Below are 11,342 nucleotides of genomic sequence, written 5' to 3' on the forward strand. Positions count from 1 at the left end.
CCTTGCATCAGGCACAGGATCTGAGGCTTTAATATGGCTGCCAGTGAGGCAACAGCCATTTAATAACAATGCAATAGTTCCTCACAGCGGTAGTCCAGTGTCGCTCGCACACCCCGCAGTGTGCAGATGGTACATTGTGGTTTCCAAAAAACATTCTCCTCTCTCTCTCTATCCCTCTCCCTCTCTCTCCGTTCTCCCCCAGCACACACTCTGCCCTTCTCCTCAGCAATACTTCACTCTCCTCCTGGTAGAAACAACACACAATTGCTCGACAGCCCATGCGGTCTTCTTTCGTAACAGGTCAGCTGAAGTGCCCCTCCCAGAGGTGGTCCGGGCTGTTTGTGTGTTTGTGTGCGAGTGTGGTTTGGCGGTAAGCCGCTCGCATGTGCCTCACAACCCTCCTGCAGCGGGGGGACATCTGGAGGAGGAGTAACCGTGTACACACAGAAATGAGGAAGAGTTCAGGCCTGATAATATCGTCCTCCAAGGACAGAACTGGCTTTCATTAACATACAAAGGGGGGGATATGGCGGTGGAGATTTATTCAAATCAACATGGCTAATGTTTCCATAAGCCAGTCACCTTGCCAAGTTACCCGAAAACTCATTCCCTCCGTCAATGGCCGCCGAGAGCAATTAGGGCACATTTTGATGTAAATGACCGGTAATTCAGTGCGAGGAAAAAGCTTCAGAACAACCATTTCACAAGGTAGATGTTCATTATGCGCCAGCAGGGAAGAGGCTCCTCTTAATAGAGTGCCAGCCATAAACATCCCTCATCATCACCGGGCGCCGCCATTTGATCTCACCTCTGGGGTTTCTGCGCCGGGCATCTTCATTCATTTCTTCTGTGTTTCACTGAGTGTTTACTCGGTAATGGACTCTGCCCGGAGAGTTGTTAAGGGGGAACAAAGTGAAAGTGCCCGACACTCTGTTGTGGCCGGTGATTAACGAGTAAATTAGAAAACAACTCCAGGTCACCTTCTTTAACATTGTGATGGATGATCTAATGCTGGAATCTGAGAGCTTTTGTTCTCGGTGAGCTAGAACCTGGAACGCAACAGTGCATTTCCCTCAAAAAACTCTGCAATCAATAAACACTGCTGTGTAAATAACTATATAGCAGGAAACTGAAATGCTGTATGTTTTTGATAATAAGCATCTCACTGATACTGGGGTATGCATGCAACTGTGTCCACCCCTGTCTGTAAAGCCTTAGTTAGCACTGCCCTAGTTCAACTGTGTATGTGCCATCTCTCCTGTCATAGGCAGTTTACAAGACTGGGAACGAGGTTTGCCATCTGTCCCACCGCAACGGGGGTGCACAGAGGGACGATTTGCACAGCTTTGGCATGCCTGACTTCCCCTAATGCTGCACAAATGTTTAGGGACATTACATAAGCAATGAGACCTTCACTCGGGTGGAGGAGCGATGGAGGTTTTGTACTCGCAGAAGAGGAGAGAAGCAACAACAAAAAAGGATCAGAGCGAGTGAGAGCAGGCAGACAATAGCACTACATGCCTATTGGTGTTGCTGTAGCGTACAGGTAGAAGATACAATACCAACCAAGATATCAAGTCAGACATCCTTTAAATCCAAAGACAGCATGTGGAGAATGTTCACACCTGCAGGGTTGTATATAACTCTGTATTCTTAGTAATTTTGCTCTACATCTAATGCTAGATCCACACCAATACCTCTTATTTTTATCACACTTAAACTATAATTACACCATCACATTTACTGTTACAACCAATGGTGACCTTTGGAAAGGCCGCTCGCTACCGTTTAGTTTGAAAGAGCTGCTTTACCTCGTCATCAGGCCAAGGAAAGGAATCATTGGTCTTACATTTTGCCGTTAAGTTCCTGGAGGTAGACCGCAAATTAATCCAATGCTGTAAGGTACCTGGTAAGAGGGCTTGCTTTAATAAAGGATATTGTTGCAATGCATTGTCATAAAAGTATAGGAACACGATTTTTTTGCCAAACAATCCTACTTGCAACAACATTGAAACTTCTTAAACCTTTAGAAATTTTCATTCTCACTCCATAATCATGCTGATGACGTAAATGAAAGATTGAGCCTTGTGGTGTTTCACAGTTGCTGTACTGAATAAGCTTGAAACGTTGGCCAAAGTGGGAATTCAGTGAGAGGAGTATCAGACGGTAAAGCAGTGAGTGCAGCACAGCCAAAGGAAAAAACATGTGCACAACAAATGTCCTGGGAGAGGTTTTAAAATCCTGAGACATGTTGCAGTGGACACCTGGAACCACATTTGTATGCGTTTCTCTCCTTGCTCGTCTCGCAGGGAAACTAGATGAGATTTCACCGGAGTATTAAAGCAGCCACTGTGAAACAGAGAGGGCATGTAAATAAAGACGGGAGGAGGTAAATTCATCCCCTCCATTTTACTCACTACTCTGACAACGGTAATATATACAGTTAAAGTGGAATGCTAATTTAAGAGCAACCAAACGCTTGCTTACGTTTACTCGACCAACAACCCAACCGGGAACGGACCAGTGAAGCCGTCGCAGAGTGGGAATCCTCACAACTGCTTGTGTAAGTTTTACTAACACATATGATACAGCTCACAGTGGCCAAACCCACTCACTCAAGAGGAACAGTAAAAGCTTTAGGGCATCTTTTAGATTTTCTGAAAAAGTGTATTTTCTCCGCCTCAGACGGTCCATTTTGCATTAGATAATTTTAGCAAAATACACATTTTTTTCTACGTGTGAGCTGTGTGCTAAATTAGATTTTTTTAAATATATTACATGTCAATCAATTATGATATAAGCCTGCTGTCACTGAACACTTGAAACAACACAGTGTTGTCAACCCTGGTTCAGTGCTAGATGAAGACCCGGGTGTGATTCCTGTCTGCAGTTGGTTGCACATTCCTCAATATTTTTGCAAATTTCAAAAAACCTCAAACAAAAGGGAGTCGTGTCTTTGCTCCTCCTGCACAGCGGGTGCTGTTATCCTGAGGGTGAGGGTGAGGGGGGGTGGGGGAGCGGTTGCATGAGCCTCAGCACCCCCCTCCCTCCACGTCAGGTGAAAAGACACAGCCGTCACATGGCTCTGAGTCGCACATGGCCGAAACAACAGTGGCAGTATGAGGGAAGTGGCCGTACCAAATCGGAGACAAAAGGGGGGGGGGAAGGGGAATTTACTTGGGATGTGATTGGCTACGGTTAAAGTCACAAGACCATATAGTAATGTTGAGAAATAGAAACACGTCTGGGTAAGAACATTTACACCCACATCAGCTGAATTTAGATAGTTCTTTTTTTTTTTGGACTGAGAAGGTCGGACTGAGAAGACTTTTGGCTGCTGGAATTTACTGTGAGCAGCGTGACTGAACTTTATCAAAGGTTCATGCACCACATGATGTTCTCCAATTCCATCCTCGGATATTACAAACCAATAGAAAATCCATGCAACTCTCTGGATTTCGTGGGTAACCTAAGGAGGATTTGTACATTGTTGATAATTTCCGTATATATCTGAGTTGCGTGTTCCATTGGTACCGATGTTGTGGCATATGAGGAATGAGGTTTGCGGAAAAACCCTAGCAGGCACAGTGGTGAATAAACACTTCCACCGGTGATACCACCCCCCCCTCCACGAAAAGCCTACAACCCACCTACTTACTCCCTGTGACCTCAATCACTGATTTTATCACTTCCTCGTATTACACACACCGTCGGGTTCCCCCCGTGTGCTCCTTCAAATGTATCTATGTTAATGGTGGCGTATGAGATGTGCACATATTGCACGGAATTTGCCAGGAATCGGTGACAAGGCAACAGCTTCATTAACCGGGCTGATGTACAGATACGCGAGGATGAGCTGCAGCTACTGTGTGATAAAGTGTGGAGTGGATCTCTCTGCTGCTACAGCGGTGGTCCTTCTCCCTCCTCGGTAGCCTGCAATTAATGATGCACGCTGATTTTCCCTGGAACCCCCCCCTCCCGGATGTGCGCTTGCATGTATTCATGTATGTCCCTGTTTCCCGTGTATGCCGGGATGTATGAGAGAAAGCTAATTTTCTCAACCGCTCTCCGCAAGGATAACCACCGAATTTGTATTCAGTAATGAGGCAGGGTCCGGGAATGATGGGGAATATGTAAGCATGCATCATCTCCCATAATTCCATTTAGTAGGCCTGTAAACACTTATACATGCAGGTGGTAGTTACGGTACCAACCCCCCCACCCCCTGCCCTCAGCTCTCATCAGGCTCACACATCTCCAAAGCAACCAAGGGCAGGAGAGGAGGAGATATTGCAAATCACATTATGGGACATGAAATTAATCCACCCTCCCCAAACATTTGGCCTTCACACAGTTTAACCTTGAAACTGCCTTTTACTGCCTCGCATGAGGACTTCGTAAACCCCCCCCCCCACCACCACCACCACCACCACATCCAAAAGAACCAGCCTGACATTACAACAATGGCTCTGCCGAGGCAATTATTCAAAAGGATTCTTCACCGGGCCGATGATACGTTGTAATTTCATTTCACTTATGTCTGTTTCATAATGTAATACACAATTGAGCAGGGGCACTTTACGTCCCCAAAGACCACTTACTCTTTAAGATAATAAAGGCCTTTTGTGCTTGCCTTTGAGAAATCCTTGGTGGATTACGAGAGTGTGTATTCAGGAGCACATCAATTAATATGCATTAAATGAAAGAGTATTAAGTTGTACGAAAAATAATTAATAAGTCAAATTGCTGCGCCGCTCCTCTGCCCGACGACATCACTCCTTCGTGCTAACGGGGCCGCCTGAAATCGCCTGCAGGGGTTGAAGTACAAGCCTTACGTGACCTTTCACGCGGCTGAAAGACGTCGCACTACATTACACGGTCGCCGCGATCTCGAAAGTGGTACGACCCAAACGCACAGAGCGACTATTACATCCAGTCCTGGAACGACAGAAAACTTCCTATCCGCGAGCCAAAACTGACACCACAGAGAGGTTCCGCTCCACTAGTGTCAGTCGGAGTAAAATACATCTGTTTGTGTTGGGGAATACTGTAGATCTCTTATGCCGGGGCCCTATCTCTGGATCTGGTCCCTTTGTACGGTGCAGAGAAAAGCAACTGGCTCGGGGTTCCACTTCTTCCCCCCCGTTACCATGAAAAAGACATCGGCAGCTCCAATTATCCTTTACCCCCGTGCAGCTCCACAAAACACAATCGCTGCCACTGTCGATGACATTATAGCGATGGCGGAGTAAGCGATGACAGGGGGGAAACACACACACACACACACACACTGACACACTGTGCTCACTCCATGAGCTGAAAAACAAAGACGCACAATGCCTCCGGAGAAAAACAGAGAAGCAAAGAAATGGGAATGACAAGCAAAATGTTTCTTTTGAGATATCTCTCCAATATACCGTCTCTAAAGGTTGGAGGAGGTTTGAAGCCGTGAGAGAGGAGCTGCGGCTGACTGATGATGACGCCTGTAGTCGCTGTGAGTAGCGGGAGATACCGAGCCGTTTCCACTGCGGAGCTCTGTTTTCAACTTCTTCTCTTTGACCAGGAGCAGTTTCACAGCCAGGATTACCGTCTTGATCAGTTTACAGCGCTACCTCTCCCGTGTTTTTTTTTTCTTTTTCAAAAAATATTACCGTGGCTTTCAGCTAAATCAATCTTGCCTTTGGTTGGAGATAATGAGCGTGTTCGCCCGGCTTCAAATGAACACCGTGGCTCCGGGGCTCCTTAGCGCAACACAGTCACATCACGCAGATACTTTTGAGGAAAAGCAGAAAAAGAGAAGTCTCAGCCCTTCAGAGACCAATTAAAAACACATATTCAAATTGACCTAAAAGGAAGCGCAGTGAGGAATTCATTTACAGTGCCGCCCCGTCCCCGCAGCTCCGCTCGCTGTCAGGTTCATCCACATTGTTTTCAACTCTGACAAACAAACAATCTCAACAGAGGAAAAAAAATAAATAAGAGTCAATCTCGTCTCTCCAGGATCAAAGACTTTATAGAGAGGTAGTGAGCACACAGAGAAACACTAATTTTCACACAACATGCGCTTGCTTTCATTCAAAGGATGCTGAGGCAGGATTTACCAGCTCCGCAGCCCTGTGTGCATACATTAGTTGATGCTTTATAAAGACCGTGGTGAATATTAGATCATTATCTCTGCCACAAGAAAAGAAACTTGCTACAAAGAAAGGAACTGCACGGAAGATGGAGATATTTGCTTTCTCTATTGACTTCATAACGCTGTAAATATTGGAATTAAATGGTATAACCATGACGTATAAAGTAAACATGCGTTACATTATTGTAACATTATTAAAATGCTGCACAACACTTTCTGCTTCTTCAGATAGAATTAACTATTTATTAGTTTTATTATCTATTGAATGGACAAATGTACTACAATTATACAATTTTTAATGTTTCAAAAACAGCAAATTTAAGAGGTCAGAAAAAGCTAACATTTGGCAGCTGTGGTGGATAAATATGTATTTGATCAAGTAGAATGGCGAATACCTCCGCCAAGACTGAACAAGTTTGTTCTTATTAGTTATTGTACAAACATAAAAGAAAAAGGATGTGTTCTGATAACGATGTCTTAATCTGCACCCGCGCCAGAATGTGATGTGTTGGGTGGAAATCATTAGTAGTTTTTCCATAATCCTGCTAACATATAATTCAACACCCAGAGAGCGCATAGCTCCGCCGAGGCTAACAACCTCTACCAACAAGTTAATGAAAGTCAAAGTCATATTCCTGGAACCTCCCGCTCCTCCGGATCGACCTGAAAATGTATAGATACTGACTTTGGTTTAGCCCCACACCTACACACAATTTCATGGAAATTTGTTCATTAGTTTTTAAACAAACTATTTTCATTAAGATCCTATATTCCCTGGGAAAACCTTGAAAAATATTGAAATGTCCCCATCTAAATGTTCCATCTCACATTGTTTAAGTAAAATCCTGGATCGGGCCTCTGATGCAGATCCACACCAAAATTTAAAGACTTCTACAATTGATTTATTTCGATCCGTTTTGAGCGATTACACTTGTTGAGAGGAAAAAGAAGAAGAGACGAAAAAGTCCAGGTAGCTCTCCAACACAGCACCAGTAGGAATTTCTTCCATGACATATTTGGCACCACAGCCCAGCAGGTACAAGCAGCGACTGAAACATCCCCCCACTCTTCCCCAGCACTTCCCGGGAAGCTGCTCCCATAAATCCCTCCTAATGGTCACTGGCGAAAGGGGGGAACTTTTTAACACGGAACTTAGCGGCCACTGTTATTCACCCTGAGAGTGAGCGTCTCGGGATGATGGATGGTAATAAATATTGCACGGGGCTAACAGAGGTCCCCTCAGAGACATTCAATTGCCTTGAGTGATAGGGTGCTGCTCGGCAACACGGGAGAGGATGGCAGAGGGCAGGCTCTTCACGGGGTCGGCTAACTGAGTCTGTTCCATTTCCTCCCTGGAAACACAGCAGTGCCCATTCTAAATTATAACACTGCCTCGGAATTGGGGAGGGAAGGTAAGCGGGGAAAAAATGGAAGGGGGAGAAAAACGGTGCCATCTTAACTTATGGATGTCAAGTTTGTTGATTATGAACAAACACTTGACTGCCTGGAGGAAGAGAAAAAAATCCACCGCGGTCCAGTAGTGATTGTGAACGTACCTGGCATGTGAGGAGAAAGAACAGAGCTCAGTGTTATGGCCACTTTCCTGCCGCGCTTGTGACCGGAGCAGATTTAATGGAGCTTTCCGACAAGGGAGCTCTGTTGTGCCAAGCTGCCCAGCATCTTAAACGCTTCCTTAACACTGGCCAACAGCACATCTGTAGTGGCCTTATATTCCTGCAGTCACACACGCACACGCACACGCACACGCACACGCACACGCACACGCACACGCACACACACACACACACACACACACACACACACACACACACACACACACAAGCCTCATTAATACAGACACATGATCGGCCATAAGACAGACAAAGAGCTGCTTTACCGAGGTCATCACCTGTTCAGCTCTCAGGCATCACATAAATCATCATGTTTTTAACTTTGCTAGATTTTGACTAACTTGTATAAAAAAATAATAATAATAATAAAATTCAAGGTTAAAAATTCTCACATTTATTCAAACAACATTCACTTTCTTAATCTGTTTTACCATGAGTACAGAAATGATCTTAGTAAACGAGAGAAAAATAGACTCTAGTTCTTCATTAATCCAACATGTGTCCTCCTGTTGTCATGTTTTCCTCGGTAATCAGTAAATTAATTAGCCCAATAATGTGTAAGAATACTTTAGCGTGTGTAATTAACAAGTTGACACGAGGCAATTAGCAGCTCATTCAGACAGTGTCAGCACACAGCGGCGACTGTAAACATACGATGATGCGCTTTCCAGACTCACTTTCCTTGTTTTGTGTGTTTTATGGACATTATTTTATTCCATCTATGGGGGATTTCACATCTCCCTTGTTTGGTCCTAACATTCTGACTTTTCAGTTTAGTCCAACTCAAGAAAAGTCAAATGTCAGGACCAGCTGACCAGAACTTTGTCAAACCAAAACAAGGTGGTCTCTTTCCGCATCAAACTGAACCATGGTTGGGTTTATGGAAGAGTGAAAACACTTTTTTTGGGGATAGTTTGGACCAACTGCAGGAAGTTGAGACAGCATTAAACAATAGAAGAAGAAAAATAATTGTTTTTTGAAGGTTGCTTGTAGTCTTTGCCTCCGACGATATGTTTGAAAGACAGAACATTTGTAAAAGCATAACAGTATAAAGGTGGACCAAAAATTAACAAAGTGAACTGGTTCATTCGCGTTCTCCATTGAAACGGATAGACTACTTTTTTCTATGCACTATATTCCAAAAAAGTTCGTAATTGGATTGACAACGTGCCAACGTCAGACGCTCGCCCGTCTACGAACTAATTGAAGCCAAGTAGGAGACACAGCCTACGTAGGTGCTGACGACAGGAAGTACACGTGTCATGTAGAAGTCTTTACTCCGCCCCCTTAACTGCAATGTGAAACCAAAGCGATGCATGAAACACAAACGATATAACAAACATGAGCCTTGGTTCGGACCTTGGTCTGGACTTATTAATGTTATTTGAACGTGTTTGTATTCCATTTAATTGAGTTTATTGATTTGATTTCATGCACTTTAAAAAACAAATTTGAAATCAATTTTATAATATTTAATTGTCAGCATATTTATTGTTGTGTTTTATTCGTGGCTAATCAGTCAGTAACCTGTATAAAAACATACTAGACAAATATCGTGGCTAATCAGTCAGTAACCTGTATAAAAACATACTAGACAAATAAAGTGTGTTTGATTGATCGAAGCGTGACTCCAAAAAACTGTCTGTTATTTCCCTTCAGGGGTATTTTTTAAAGTGACACCCTGGAGCTTTGGGGGGGGGGGGGGGGTCACGATGGGGGCATCCCAAGAAAACACAAGGAAGAGCAGTAGGGTCAGTTTCACTTGCATGTCACTCGCTTGAGAACAAGAGGCCTGGGGGGGGGGAGCTCTTCTGTTAACAAGCTCCTAACTCTGTGGCACTGAGCCGGATTCGAGCACCTGCAAGATCCTGTTCACTCCACACTCCATCCAGGTGGGGACCAATGGGATTGGGGGGAAAAGTTATCGTAGACTCTTGGTGTCCTACGATGAAAAATGGCGCTGGACGCAAAGGGTCAGTGGCCAGTGTGCTGCAGCTTGGACAGCAGATGTGCTCCAGAGTGAGGACTTGTCCTGTGATCATTTCTTTTTTCTTTTAAGATTAGAGAAAATCTCTGCACCTTAGCACTCTACTGTACGTGCCCATAACTCTCTCACTGAATATTTTGTTTTGTTTTATATTGTTTTATATATATTGTTGTTTAATGTCTGATTGTTATTTATGTGCACCAACCACACCAAGGCAATATCCTGTACGTGCAAATATACTTGGCAATGAAAAGAATTCGGATTCTGATTCTGATTCTGGAGATTACACATGATGACATCGTTCCCAAAATGTCCCCAAACTCGGGTCAAAGGTGAATACTGAACAAATGGCCTCTCATACACACATATGCACACACAACAATAATACAAAAAATATAAATAACAATGCACTTCCTATTTCCTTTTCAACCAACACACAAGTCCGAGCAGAAGAATAACCCTGGTGATGTAAAGGTGAGGGCAGCGCTGGAGGGGGGCAGGGGGGGGGGCTATATTTGACACTTAGTACCAGGTTTGTATCTTACGTTGACCGAGATAACGCCCCCCTCCGTCCGTGCACCCCCCCCTCTCCCATCTCCATGACGCAGTGAGGTGGACACACACATGGTCAAGGCGAGAGCTCTTGTATGCGGACCGGGGGGGGGGGGTAACACATAGCTGGGGGAACAGCAGCAGCTCGTCACGGTCACCAGCTGAACTACACCGTGCTCGGTGATGCGGCTCTTACCTGGAGGATGAATGGAGGCTCCGGTCGCGTCAAGTTGAGAAGAAACAGACCCGACTTCTTCTTCTTCTTCTTTTACGCACAGGTCGGCGGAAGCATCCTCCTCCGCTCCGGGGCAGACTGTGATTCCACCTTGTTAATCCTCCGCGCGCCGCGAACACGTCTCCTCCTCCTCCTCCTTCTCCTCCTCCTCCTTCTCCTCCTTCTTCTTCTTCTCCTTCTTTTCTTTCTTTTTATTCTGTAAAGAAACGACCGAGTGGTGACCCACCGGGACGCGGAGGATCACTATGTGTTCATGCGCGTCCTGGTTTTTACGCAAATTGCGACCGAGGCGCCGAGGAGGTGTCTGTCCAACTGTTCCGCTGCTTTATTTTTTCTCTCCCTCCCTCTCTCTCTCTCTCTCTCTCTCTCTCTCTCTCTCTCTCTCTCTCTCTTTTTCTCCCCCCCTGTCTTTGGCTGTACTCACACTGAGTCTAACTCTCTTCCCCCCCCTCTTCTTTATCAAGGCGGGGTCTTGGGTCGTTTAAACCAATGACATAAACCAAGAAGAAGAAGAATCACGCCCCTCCTCCTCCTCCTCCACTTCTCAAACACACACACACACACCTTCTGTTCACATGCTTAGTAAAATATGATGTGGTCAAATGGAAAATCTTTGTTTCAGTCATTTTATCATTATTTATCAGAGGAAATCTTCTGAAAGAAACAAATTCCCCCAGACCACGCAATATTTTTCGGACTTAACCTCATTCCATGTGCCAATAAGCTTTAATAATAGTAATCCGTCTTTACGCTATAGCAACAGAAGCGATTGCACTTTCATTTTTTGTCGTTCGCAACATT

The 11,342-nt window shown here is 44.7% G+C and overlaps 1 protein-coding gene across 1 annotated transcript in view; it reads right to left on the minus strand.

The window, feature by feature from the left end:
• LOC133027787 (C-terminal-binding protein 2) overlaps positions 1 to 10,639 on the minus strand; it is a 94,690-nt gene extending 84,051 nt beyond the window's left edge. The window contains exon 1 of the mRNA XM_061094908.1: positions 10,503 to 10,639. The gene's annotated coding sequence lies outside the window, so the exon portion shown is untranslated. The remainder of the gene's footprint in view (positions 1 to 10,502) is intronic.
• Between the last annotated feature and the right edge of the window lie 703 nt (positions 10,640 to 11,342).

The sequence above is a fragment of the Limanda limanda genome, chromosome 21 (assembly GCF_963576545.1).
Source record: "Limanda limanda chromosome 21, fLimLim1.1, whole genome shotgun sequence".
In the NCBI taxonomy this organism is placed as follows: Eukaryota; Metazoa; Chordata; class Actinopteri; order Pleuronectiformes; family Pleuronectidae; genus Limanda; species Limanda limanda.